At 42.8% G+C, this 11,969-nt stretch overlaps 1 long non-coding RNA gene across 1 annotated transcript; it reads left to right on the top strand.

The window, feature by feature from the left end:
- Nucleotides 1-2,752: 2,752 nt before the first annotated feature.
- On the top strand, nucleotides 2,753-7,516 carry LOC144173668 (uncharacterized). The gene is made up of 3 exons (XR_013323353.1): nucleotides 2,753-2,878; nucleotides 3,823-3,934; nucleotides 7,379-7,516. It is a non-coding gene; the product is annotated as an uncharacterized LOC144173668 (long non-coding RNA).
- Nucleotides 7,517-11,969: the final 4,453 nt, after the last annotated feature.

Raw genomic sequence — 11,969 nt, 5'->3', positions numbered from 1 at the left:
AAATTCATTAAGAGCTAACTCTTCAACACCTCTATAAATATTCTGTAGAATTTCTACAGTCACTTTTCCATAGAATGTCTATGAATTTAAACAACTGAAGGCCTCTATAAAGACTGTAGAATTTTTGTTGTGACTTCCCCATAAAAGTTCATTAAGAGCGAACTCTTCAACATCTCTATGAATTATCTGTAGAATTTCTGCCGTCACTTCTCCATAGAAACTCTGTGAACTTAAACAACTCAAGGCATCTATGAAGACTCTGTAGAATTTTTGTTGTGACTTCCCCATAAAAGTTCATTAAGAGCAAACTCTTCAACATCTCTATGAATATTCTGTAGAATTTCTACCGTCACTTCCCCATAGAAGTTCTGTGAACTTAAACAACTCAAGTCCTCTATGAATACTCTGTAGAATTTTTGTTGTGACTTCACCATAAAAGTTCATTAGGCTTCCACTCATCAAAGCCTCCAAAAAGACTATAGAATTTCTACAGTTAGTTCTCCATAGAAACTCTGTGAACTTTAACTCAATTATAAGCCAGCTCCCCAGCACTTTTATTGTTTGCCATCATAACTCGTGTGTACCAGCGGCCGTCCTTCCATTCAAGCAATACGATACACGCGCGCACACACACGTACACGCGATTCACGCGTCGCGCGAGCGTCAGCGTTGATCGGCGTCGCCGCACCATCACGCAGGAGAGCTGCAAGAAGCCGCAACCACATGCAAACGCATGGAACAGGCGAAGTCATGCGTCAACCACTGCGTCGACGAACGTTGCTGAGCACGTTTCAATGAACTCGATCTGCAGGACTTTTAAATTATTTTTGATCGTTTATGAGCAGTTATTTCAATTGTTTAAATGCAGTAATTATCATTCTAGATTTGCCATACAAAATGCACTTTCTTTGCTCTACAAGAATGCTTGCGGGCCATTTTTGAAACGTTGCATAATGTATTTCAAGTTATCACAGTCAAATCTGAACAAAACAACACAGCCTCATGAACAAAGACGCACTTCGAACAAATTCCTTACAACTTGATGTCCTACCTAGAAGTAATGTACAGACTGCTTGATGACTTTAAAGCATGAGCAAAACAAATTTTCAGCGCTGCCTTGCTACTGAGGTTAGTCAGACTTAAAAGGAAAGGTGTTCTGGTACCCTTTGTTTACGCCAGTACAAAATAGGTGATCTAGCTATCACCAAAAAATAACCGGCACTTTGTGTGAAGATTCGAACCTTTGACCTTCAAAACAGTAGCCCAGTAAATACCGAACCTCACGGAAGGAGGTAGGGACTTAGTGCAGAACTTCGTATTCAAGCGACATTGCCAACAAGCCTTGTAAGTTTCTTTTTTTTTTTGGCGGGGGGGGGGGGGGTCATTGTCGTCAAATATGAACAAAATATGATAGGATGATGAACAAAGACGCAATTAGCACAACTTTACTTGCTACTTGATTTAACCTGAGTGTATGTACCGACTGCAGCTTCATGAATTCAAAGTGTGAACAAAGCAAATTTCGGGGCTGCCTTGATAGTGAGGTTACCGTCGAACGTCACTTGTAGGTTAAATTGCAAAGTACTCTGCCTTTTTTTTTTGTCTATGATACCCTCATTGCAAAAAAAAAAAAAATAAGGGGTTTTCTACGATTCGAACCATGGACTTTCAAAACATAACGCAATTGCCGAAGCTCCTAACCACTCGACCACGCCGGACGGTACGCGCGTGCGCAAGAATTTGGTACACTAACAGAGGCTGCCAACGAATATTGTCGGGTGATTCGTTTTGGTTGTATTTGACAAATTTCAGCAGTGATAACGCTTGTTTTTTCCACATCGGTCTTGGAGGCGAAGCCAGTTATGCTAATAATGCAAGTGATGTAACCAAAGCTCCCTTATTTGAGCCAAGAAAAGCAATCGCGCTTCATCGTTCCCCCTATGCAAGCTACGGTAGCCGCGAATGAAATTGAATGCGCCGCTAGATTTCTGGCTTTAATAAACTTTGTTCGTTACGCACCGATCTTGCAGACAAGCCCATAATGCTAACACTACAAGCGATGTAGCCAAAGTTCCCGTATTTAACTCGCAAAAAGCTATCCGAAATCCCCGGTCTCCCCGATGGAAGCCAAGCTAGCCACGAAGGAATGTGCACTTTCGAACAGAAATAGCTTGTAATTTGCCTCAAGGCACCCGATTACCGTAGGTTAAAAAGAAATTGATTGTTTTCTGCGAAAGTAATGACTCCAAGCCAGGAGATAGACATGGAATCCGGACGATGTCGTCTGCTTTTGGGTGTTCCTGGCGCTCCCGCGTCAGCTCACGTCGCCGTGCATTTGCCGACACCGTCAACGCGGGGCGATGTCGACGCGCGAAAGTGCGGAAAATGCGCTGCTAGTGGTAGCGGCTAAAGTCCCTCGATCGGCGTTTTTAGTAGCGGCCTCAGAACAAACCGTAAAATTACGGCGCCCGCAACCCCACGCCAGCTGTATTTCCACCGTAAACCCTGAAATTGCCTTAAATGCCGTAATCTACATTGTCGGTACAATTACTGTTTCCTTTAAAAAACCCCACGCTCAAGCTTTTCTTGTATATAATTGGCAACTAATATCTGTATTTACCAATAACTTCGGCATCTATTTCGCCACGCGTTTTTTTCAAGGTGGGTGTCATTTCAGGAACTAGTTTTTCCCTCGGACGAACATGAGACAGGAAAGTGCTGCGCGGCGAGCCCGACCGTCCTATCTGCCCTCCGTATCGGTGGGGGTGCTACTGGCCGTTGGCGGCACGGTTGTGCACGCCTTCAACTTTCGTTGTTTCGGTGATTTGACTACCATGGATTTATCTACCGGACGAAGAAATACTGCGAAGTAGTGAAGGTAAGTGAGTACTAGTGAACTTTGTTTTCTTGTCATATGTATTTATCGTAGCAGAGTCGGCAGAGTTGCTCGCGAACTGCGGTCCGCGTAAGCGGTTAGTCCTAACGATTTCACTGACTCGCTTTGTGCGTAGCGCAGATCTGTCGGTAGACCTTTGAACCTGGCCGTTGCGTGTGTAAACATAATCAATTCTCACGCAATTTCTAGCACTGTGTTTGGTGAAGTGTGTGTGTGTCCTGTTCTGTTTTGCTAGCCGAATGTTTTGATATGAAATGAAATAAGGGAAGCTGGAGAGTGCGAATATGAGAATATGAGTGCGGGTACGATATAAGTGCGTATGCATTAAACGCAAATCGTGTACTTTTAGCATGATCTGCACTCTTGGTTTTTGTTTCGTTTTGCAGATGCCGTTTTTTTTCCCGTCATAATAGTTTTCAGTTAAAAAACGTGCACAATAAATTGAATTATTGCCGTGCGTGTAGCATTAGAATAAAATAATAAATCGAATGATTTCCGAGCGTACAGCATTAGATTAGAATGCCATCTGGATGTTTTTTTCGCGTTTCGATTGAATAATTAATCTTTTTGAACGCTCAGTTTGGTCGTGACATGTTGGAATGAACAAAGTGTATGGAACCCTAATTTATTTGTAGCGTCAGAACTACACGCATGTCGTAACTGGTACAGTAGTATGAGTAGCGCTGGTTGCGCTTCGTACTGTTACTGTGGCATCGCAAACGTAAATTAACCATTCAGAACGAAGTAAAAATATTCAAGAATGGCTGTTAAATTTGGGTCATTTACGGAATTTCCAGCTTAATGAATTTTAGTGTGCAACACACCTTGGTGATCAGAGTAACGCAGCATTTGGGATTTCGCAGGTTTAAGGCAGAGTATGATTCTGGTGTCTGGCCTGTCGTTTGCTAATAACTTACATGTTGCAGGCTGCTGACTGGTGCAACTTGCATTCAAAATGACTTCTTGGTGCGGCCTATTTCAAGGACCGAGGCTGTTTCCTCATCGGGCGCCGCCGACTGTTTGGCAGTCTATGCAAAAGTGGGTGAACACGTTTTTTTTATGGTTTTTACAGACCTCGTCTTCCTGTTACATGCACAACGGAATTTCAGTGATCTGAAGTTGTCATTTTTTCACTAGGGACTCTTTGAAGGTGTTTAAGCAATCTTACACCAGTGCGGTTTTTGGTGATTATTTGTGCATATTAGATTTTTTCCGACACAACGTAGCACTGCGAATGCTTGATGTAGATTTACAATCTAAACAACACAAGGTACGAGCTGGCTCTCATTTGTTTATTGCACACTAAATGTATGTGTATACTGAACTTTTGTGGAGACGCAGATCTGCTGCTGTATCTCGAATGATGCAACCATTGCAAGAGGTTCTTTCGGCCACGGCAGCCAATTTTGGAATCAAAGAAAAAAAACGAAAGTACCAGCACTTCACTACTGCACCCCTCAAGACCAGATATAGCTTCAGCGCGTAGAACCCCCAAGTTGGATTTATAAAGGCAGATCATCCCTCTCGTCAACCGAAGCAGTGCGCGTAATGATAAAAAAAACTTAAATATGCATGAAAAAACTTCAGACCGATTCAACTTAACAGTAGTGCCCTGCTGAGCATCCCTTCATAAAAGCTTTTATGACCTTGTGGGCTGGTTGGTATCTGCTTTGCCCTAAAATCCTAGCCCCACTGAATTGCTGGTCACGATTGCACGCCCCACAATGGGGAGGAAATGGTGGGCAAGTGGTCCAAATCGCAATTTTACCTGTCGCAAGTGGTCAGTGCCCATTTCCTTGGCTAAATCATTAATGCATTGTGTGACGCAAAGAGAGAAAAATAAATCTTGGTTCAACACCTTACACACAATTTTTTCTTTTGGATGCACATAGGGATGTCGGGAAGTTCGGCCTGTTCGAAACGCCTGGCATTATTGAAGCATTTGGGCACCAGCGCGATATTTCGGTTCATATATACATTCTTTGTGTTGATGAACAGCTGAGAAATAGCACTTGTTCTTGTCCTGTGTTTTTGCAATTGTGAGCTTAGGTCCAATTTTCATGCTGTTTTTTTTAACATATTCTTTTGCTAGAAAACTTTTTCAAGCATCAAGCAAGGTATGGCTTTTTGCAAAATTTACTTGAAGGATTTATTGCTCTGTTTATTAGGGTTGACGGGATTTGACTACTGTATTTAATGTAAATTGTGAACACTTTCTACTCAATATTTAGTGCCAGTGTACGTTTGGCTGCCCCAATAAAAGCATGAACAGTAAAGAGAAGGAAATATTTCACATACATATTTGTGCCTGATGACTATTCTGTGGGCGTGCGAAGTTTGGTTGGTTATAATTGTCAGGTGACGACTTATCCGTAGCTGTGCACGTTGATAGGGACATTTGAAACTTAAAAATTACTCAAAAAATTTCTGTTGTCTTTTTTGCTGCTATTAAAGCTATAAATATGACAACATGCATTATCCGTACCTGTGTCTGTTCAAACTTCCTTCACAGATCTCTTCATACACAGTAAGCTTTTAGCATAGCTCCAGCTTTAAAATATTTGGTTCAATGCTTACTTAAAAATTTTTGGACAGAAATCCTTGTTAGGGACTTTCACGTAGTGTGTAGCAATTGTAGTTTATTCGTCTTCATTGCGTTTCTTGCAATTGTGCATGTCTATATCCTCAGCACAAAACCGACAGGACAGAGGGAAAAGAAAACATGGGACACTCTCTGAATGTCAACTAAAATAAACTTATTGGAGTTGCACAAAAATGTATACCCAGCATGCATACAAAAAATGAGAGAAACTTAACCCAATAATGCCCGAGGCTTTCATTGGGTTAAATTTTGTTTTTGTGCATCTATTGGCGGCATATTTTTGTTTAACTTCAGAGCCTGTCCTGTGTTTTCTTGTCCCTTTGTTCTGTATGTTTTGCACTGTGGAGCTGATTATTTACCAACATTACTACAGTTGTACATTTTGGTTTGTTGGCGCTGCTCATGACAAAATAGTTCACCCCATTGCTTATTTTTACTCTGCTTTGGCTCACGTCTCCCCACACGGACAGCATCCTTTGTTTTATTTTTGTTCTATTTGGCACCCTTTATGGCAGCACAAGGCAGGTCGTTTTCTGTGCCGCTTAGTCTCTCCTCCTTTCAACAGTTTTTTAACCTGCATTAATTTTTTCGTTGAAACGAACCGAATATATTTAAGGAAGCTCTGTAACTTTTCTTTGTGAATTTGTGTTTTTCCTTATGTCTGCCCAAGGCCCCCTTGCCAGCATACTAAGCAGTGTTGACATGAACCACGCTACCAATGGTAGTAGGTTGGAAGAGTTTTGCTTATATGTATTTCGTCTTCAGGCTGGCTATTATGGAATGTCCATCATGTCATTAGTGGTTTTTCGCATGGGAAAAAGCTACCGTGGTAAAAAACCATGAATGAAAATTTGCTCGAAGCCGTACAACACTACGTGTTGCTAGCTATAGAATACTATGCGTTCAAAATAGCTGACATCTGAGCATAAATTGTCCATAAATTACGGCAACTTGTTTCCTGCACATCGTTCAGAACAGTGGTTTTTAATGTGGATAGTATTTTGGATATTTCTCCTCTATCAAAGCGGGGGATCCACATGTTCGCCCGCTTAAGCGGGGGATCAAACTTTCCTTCGCACGTCTCAGCAATGAATGAATTCGAAAGCTAAAATAACGTCAAGGCATTGCAAAATAGCTGATGATAATTGATAGAGAGCAGACATCGAAGCTGCATAATAGCTGCTTACAACAAAATATTAAGCAGTACTTTTTACACTTAATGAGCTTTCCTTGTACAGCAGTGGTCCTGTGGACATCTATATTGCCTATAACAAATTGTTGGGCTTCTCATGTGTGCCAGCTACTTACAACTGCACAAGACATAACAACGGACATATACAGAGAATGAGAATGACAACCGCATAGGTGTCCTGTGTATACAGGCGCACAAGCTATTTAGGTGTCCAAACATTATTCGTAAGTGAACCCAAGTCATTGGTGCTTTTATTGGATAGCTTTTTTTGGCAGGTAACCTGTCATTCTGGGGATTCAGATAAAACTTTATTAAGCCTTCAGTCATTTTTGCTGGTGCCGAACGTCTGGTGACATGAGGTGGCTTTTTATACTGAGAGATCATGTATATGTGAGCAAAATCTTTTGAATTACTACCACTGCTGGTACGGTTCATGTAAAAATAATTTAGCACACATGCAACCTTAAAAAATTCAAGCTATGACACAAGTATTCAAATGAGAATTAGTGTATTCTTGCTAAGAATTTATCATCAAATTAGCATTTAAGGAAATTAAAAATGGGCTAAATATCAGCATCGAAGAGAGTCAAACTAAAAACAGAACTTCAGCAAAAAAAGGATATTTAAAAAAAATGTTACTTTTGATATGTTGTATTCTGATATCAGCTTGCTTTTTCTTTCTTTCCAGCCTGCACATGTGCCAAGTTTGCCGTGCCACAGCAGCTAATCAAGGCGACCCTTCTGTCCGTAGTGTTACGGAAAATCAAGGCTGTCGGTCAGTCAGCTGCATAGTTCTGTCTCAGAATTAAATCGATCGTGAGTCGCTCAGTTTTGTCTCTGCTTGTATATTTCAGCAGCTTTGACTGGCTGGCCTTTCAGCTAGCTGTCGCTGTCTGACTAAATTTATGTGTGACTATCAATGCTACCGATTTACATCTTGTGACTGCCAAAAATGCCCCTATTTTGCCCAATAACACTTACTTGCAGCAAAGCGTAAAATGTGTAATTATGTATCAATTTGCCGACCTAAAATATTCATGTAGTTCAGGAAACCCATTACAAAAATGGCAAGAACACGTCAGGAAGTACGCAGAAATAAATGAAGAAGCTCCGTAAGAATACGTCATGAAGTACATAAGATGTCATCATAAAAGCCATAGAAGTGCATCAAGAAGTACACATTAATCTACTTAAAAAGGCTGCAAAAATACATCAGAAGTTCTACAGAAAATCACTCGTCAAACTCTCTACAGAAACTCCATGAGAAGTGCATCAAGAAGTACGCATAAATGTACGTAAAAAAGCTGCAAAAATACATCAGAAGTTCTACAGAAAATCACTCGTCAAACTCTCTACAGAAACTCCGTGGCCAAATACTTGTTGAAACACGTCAAGAGCTCGTCAAAAAAATTCTTCACAAACTCTACAAAATCTCTACACAAGAGGAAGACAAAACTCTACAGAAATACATCAAAAACACCACAGGATTTTTTATGAGGGGATGCGTCACAAGTTAGCCTCAGTGGCTTTGCTGCGTCGTACAGCTCATGCACGGCATCGCTACAGAGAAGCTCTTTGCAACACTCGAAACTTTCTTGGCATTCTTGGGACCAGTTTCATTCATTTTCTTTCCTTAGCAATTTACGCAAGGGTATCAGCATTTCGGCCAGAGCTTCCAAGAACTTTGCGTAAAAGTTCAAAAGACCCAAGAAAGCTCGCAGCTATTTTTCGTTTTGTGGCTGTGGTGCATTCCGTACAGGGGGAATTAAAAGAAATGCGAACAACAGAGCACACAGCCTCCTAAACATGCGGCACCGTCTGGCTGCAAAGTGAGTAAACTGCGCGCATGCGCAATTCTTCCAGAGTGTTTGAGAGTGCGGCCAACTTTTATGGGAAATGTTTGATCAAAAAGCGGCTCCAGTCAGTTCTTTTGAGGCGCGTTTTCCCACTGCGTCGCCACCGACCGGAAGCATGGTTCAAGGGCGACGTGCAAGCGTCAATTATCTTGCAGCACGGGTGGCTTTTGAATGTAGTAGATAGCAGGCACGCCGGCGCACGTGCATTTATGCGAGAAAGATAGGAATATGGATAGTATTCTGCGTTTATTCGTTTGATAACACAACACAGGGTAGAAAAAATATAGAAGCATAGCTGGCCGGTATCACCCATGACACTTGTCTGAAAGCGGTAACAAGAAAGGTAATACGAGACACCTCAGTACTTTGTAAATTCGCCTTGAACATCCACTACGGCTGCCATGCGCTGCGGCATTGAGTCAAGCAGCTGCTTAGCGAAGTTGGTAGACCAACGCCTCTCCCACTCACCGTAAACTGCATCCCAAAGCAAGTCACAAGTCATGGTATGCAGGGGCAGTCGTGCGAGACGGACCTTCATCACTCCCCACACATTTTCAATGGGGTTCATGTCAGCCCCTTTTGGTGGCCACGAAAGTGTCTGAACAGCGTGTTCGCGCAACAGAATTTCCACATCCCGACAAGTGTGGATGGGAGACAAGTCATGCTGGAAATAAAAGAGGCCATCTTTGAATGGGCCGTCCAAAGCGTATGGCAGGACGACTTGCTCGATCAATTCGCAGTACTTTTTTCCGTTGAATCGCCTGTCCAGCCGTATAAGAGGGCCTAATCCCGCAGCCGTCACAGCACCCCACACATTCACGGAGGTGCGTCCACTTAGTCTGGTTCTTTTAAAATATGCTGGGTTATTCCTGAAAGACAAATAACAGCAAAATTACTAGTTGTTCCATATTTAGCTATTACGATATGGGTATTTTAAGCAATGCGAGCCATGCGTTAATTTTATCAGGTTAAACAAACTTTCTGCATGTTGTGTTTGCTGAGAGGTCATATTGCTCTTTTCGGGGTGGTTTCATATCCATGGGGATTTTTATTTCCTCGTGAATATACAAATTCAGAAAATTCGCAGATGGGCTGAGCAGGTAGATTTTTATCCAGAAAATAAGAAGAGGTGTGACATCGGAACCGGTGTTTAACATACTTCTCCATTTCGTGCTATTTAAAGCACTGGTACTGTTACGTTTTTAATTTCTGTTGTCAATCGATATATTTCCCGCTAGCGTACTGGTTCCTACCGGGCACTTCGATCGAATAAGCTTAAAACATTATCAATGACAGATTTTCTTCTGCCAGCGGTAAACTGATATGCTGTCCACTAACTGCGATAATTTGTCAGGAACTGCCACGGGAATAGGACTTAGGATTGGAACTTTCAATAAATAATGGTATATATACTATAAAATTTGTAAGTGTTGGAAAGTTATACAAAGGATTTTCGCAGAACGCGGAAGCTTACCGGCTGCCGTCCGGCCTCCAAACCTTGAGCCTTTCATGACCTCTGGTCGAAAAGGTGCTTTCATCAGTAAACATGACATTACCCCACTCTTCTGCTGTCCAATCCCGGTGTGTGGTGGCGAACTGCAGACGGCAGTTCTTGTGGTTGTCGGAAAGCAGAGGTTTTCGGGCGGCTGTCCTGCTCTGAAGTCCAGCTTCGAAAAGGCGATGGCGAATTACTTGGACGTCCACGTTCAACTTAAGCTCATTTTTTATCTCTTGGGCCGTTGAAATAGGCATGTCGACGGCGGCCGCAACTATGTGGAAGTCTTCCTGCGGTAGTGTGCAGCGTGGCCGAGAACCATGCGGTTCATCATGCACCCGGCCTTCATTCTTGAAAGCCTGCAAAATGCGATTTACCGTAGACAATGGCCGGCCGGTGATCTCCGCAATTTTTCGCTGCGTGACCTCTTCCTGGTACAAGGATATCATCCTAATCCTTTCTTCGTATGGCACTCGAGGCATGTCTTCTTGCCACAATTGACTGGGGCGTTGGAAAGTGTCCAGCTATGTGTATTAACGCAGATTCGTGCGCGCATGCTTGATCTTGCTGTGTTCTTTGTAAGCGTGCTTTTAAAATATATAGAAAGTGAGCCATTCTGTCATTCTTGAGTGGTACCTAAAGCTTTAGCTGGAGTCTTTCTTCCCCCTTTCTCCTCTTTTTCTTGTGTCTTAGATGCCGTTTGTGTCTTTAGAAGGGCAATTTTTCAGGAGGCTTTCTGGAGCCTGACGCCTTCTCGCGTGCCCCCTCGTTTGTTTGTTTGTTTGTTTGTTTGTTTGTCCGTTTGCGTGCTTGCTCGCTCTTGTTTGGCTCAACACTTGCTTTAATTTGGTAAGTCGCCGCTCTCCACTCTGAATATTGCTTGTCTTTTTCATCGCATTAAGAAGGCTATGAATGGTTCAGATTCCCGCAATCTGAGACGTCAAAAAAGTTCTAGCTGCGGCACGTGCAAATCCTCTTTCTAAATGCCTCGTGTTCCAATTCTCCCCCACAAGCAGGTACGTCTATCCCACCATTCCAGACTATCTGTCGAGAATAAACGACGTCGAAAAATGGCCAGTCGCCGCAACACTGCGACAAGAGAATGTAACTTAATTTGTTCTAATATTCTGTCGCGATAGCCTCACCGGTCATCCACCTTCGCACAATAGAATGGCTCGCAATTGTTCTGCTATTCAATGTTCAACGGCCCCTCCACGCACTCAAAAACTAATACCACGAACCCAAGAGATCGTGTAACAATGACCCCTTTTTTTCTTGGCCAATGTCACCCGACCACCACAAAGAGCACAGATTGGATACCCATCTCCTCAGGTACCGACAAGAAGACATTAATCGAATATTCAAGAAAATTATTATAAGTAACGGGATGGTAAGGCTAAATCAGGCGAGCCGTCACACCTCTGTTTGGTTCAGGCAACACTCGTCGCACTTGTTGGTATGGTCTGTACTAGTTGCTGAGGAAAGAACAAACTAATGGCTAAATCCACTAAAATTATTAGTGGGCTTTCGGTTATGAACTTTCCCTGCCTTCCTTCTTTCAATCCCTCCTCCGGCAAGCACTTCAAATTTAAATGCACGTGAGTCAGCAAGACAGCATTTGGGTTATCTGAATTGACGAGCCAAGCGTGCAGCAGCTGATCGCGCTGGTACGTTTCAACTGCCATCCTGCTCAGTGGCGACGCAGCCTGAAAATGGGCCCTAAAAGAAATGACTGGCGTCGCGTTTTCATCAAGCATTTCCCAGAAGAGTTGGTCGCACTCTCAAACGCTCTGGAAGATTTGCGCATGCGCGCAGTTTACTGACTTTGCAGCCAGACGGTGCAGCATGCTTCGGAGGCTGTGCGCTCCGTTGTTCGCATTTCTTTTAATCCCCCCTGTACAGCCTCAACCTTTTCTTTTGTCGGCCTC

The sequence above is a fragment of the Haemaphysalis longicornis genome, unplaced genomic scaffold (genome assembly GCF_048455015.1).
Source record: "Haemaphysalis longicornis isolate Haplotype H1 unplaced genomic scaffold, Haemaphysalis longicornis Haplotype H1 scaffold_3, whole genome shotgun sequence".
Lineage (NCBI taxonomy): Eukaryota > Metazoa > Arthropoda > Arachnida > Ixodida > Ixodidae > Haemaphysalis > Haemaphysalis longicornis.
The sequence above is the reverse complement of the archived record's forward strand: the minus strand, read 5'-3'. Positions and strand labels throughout refer to the sequence as shown.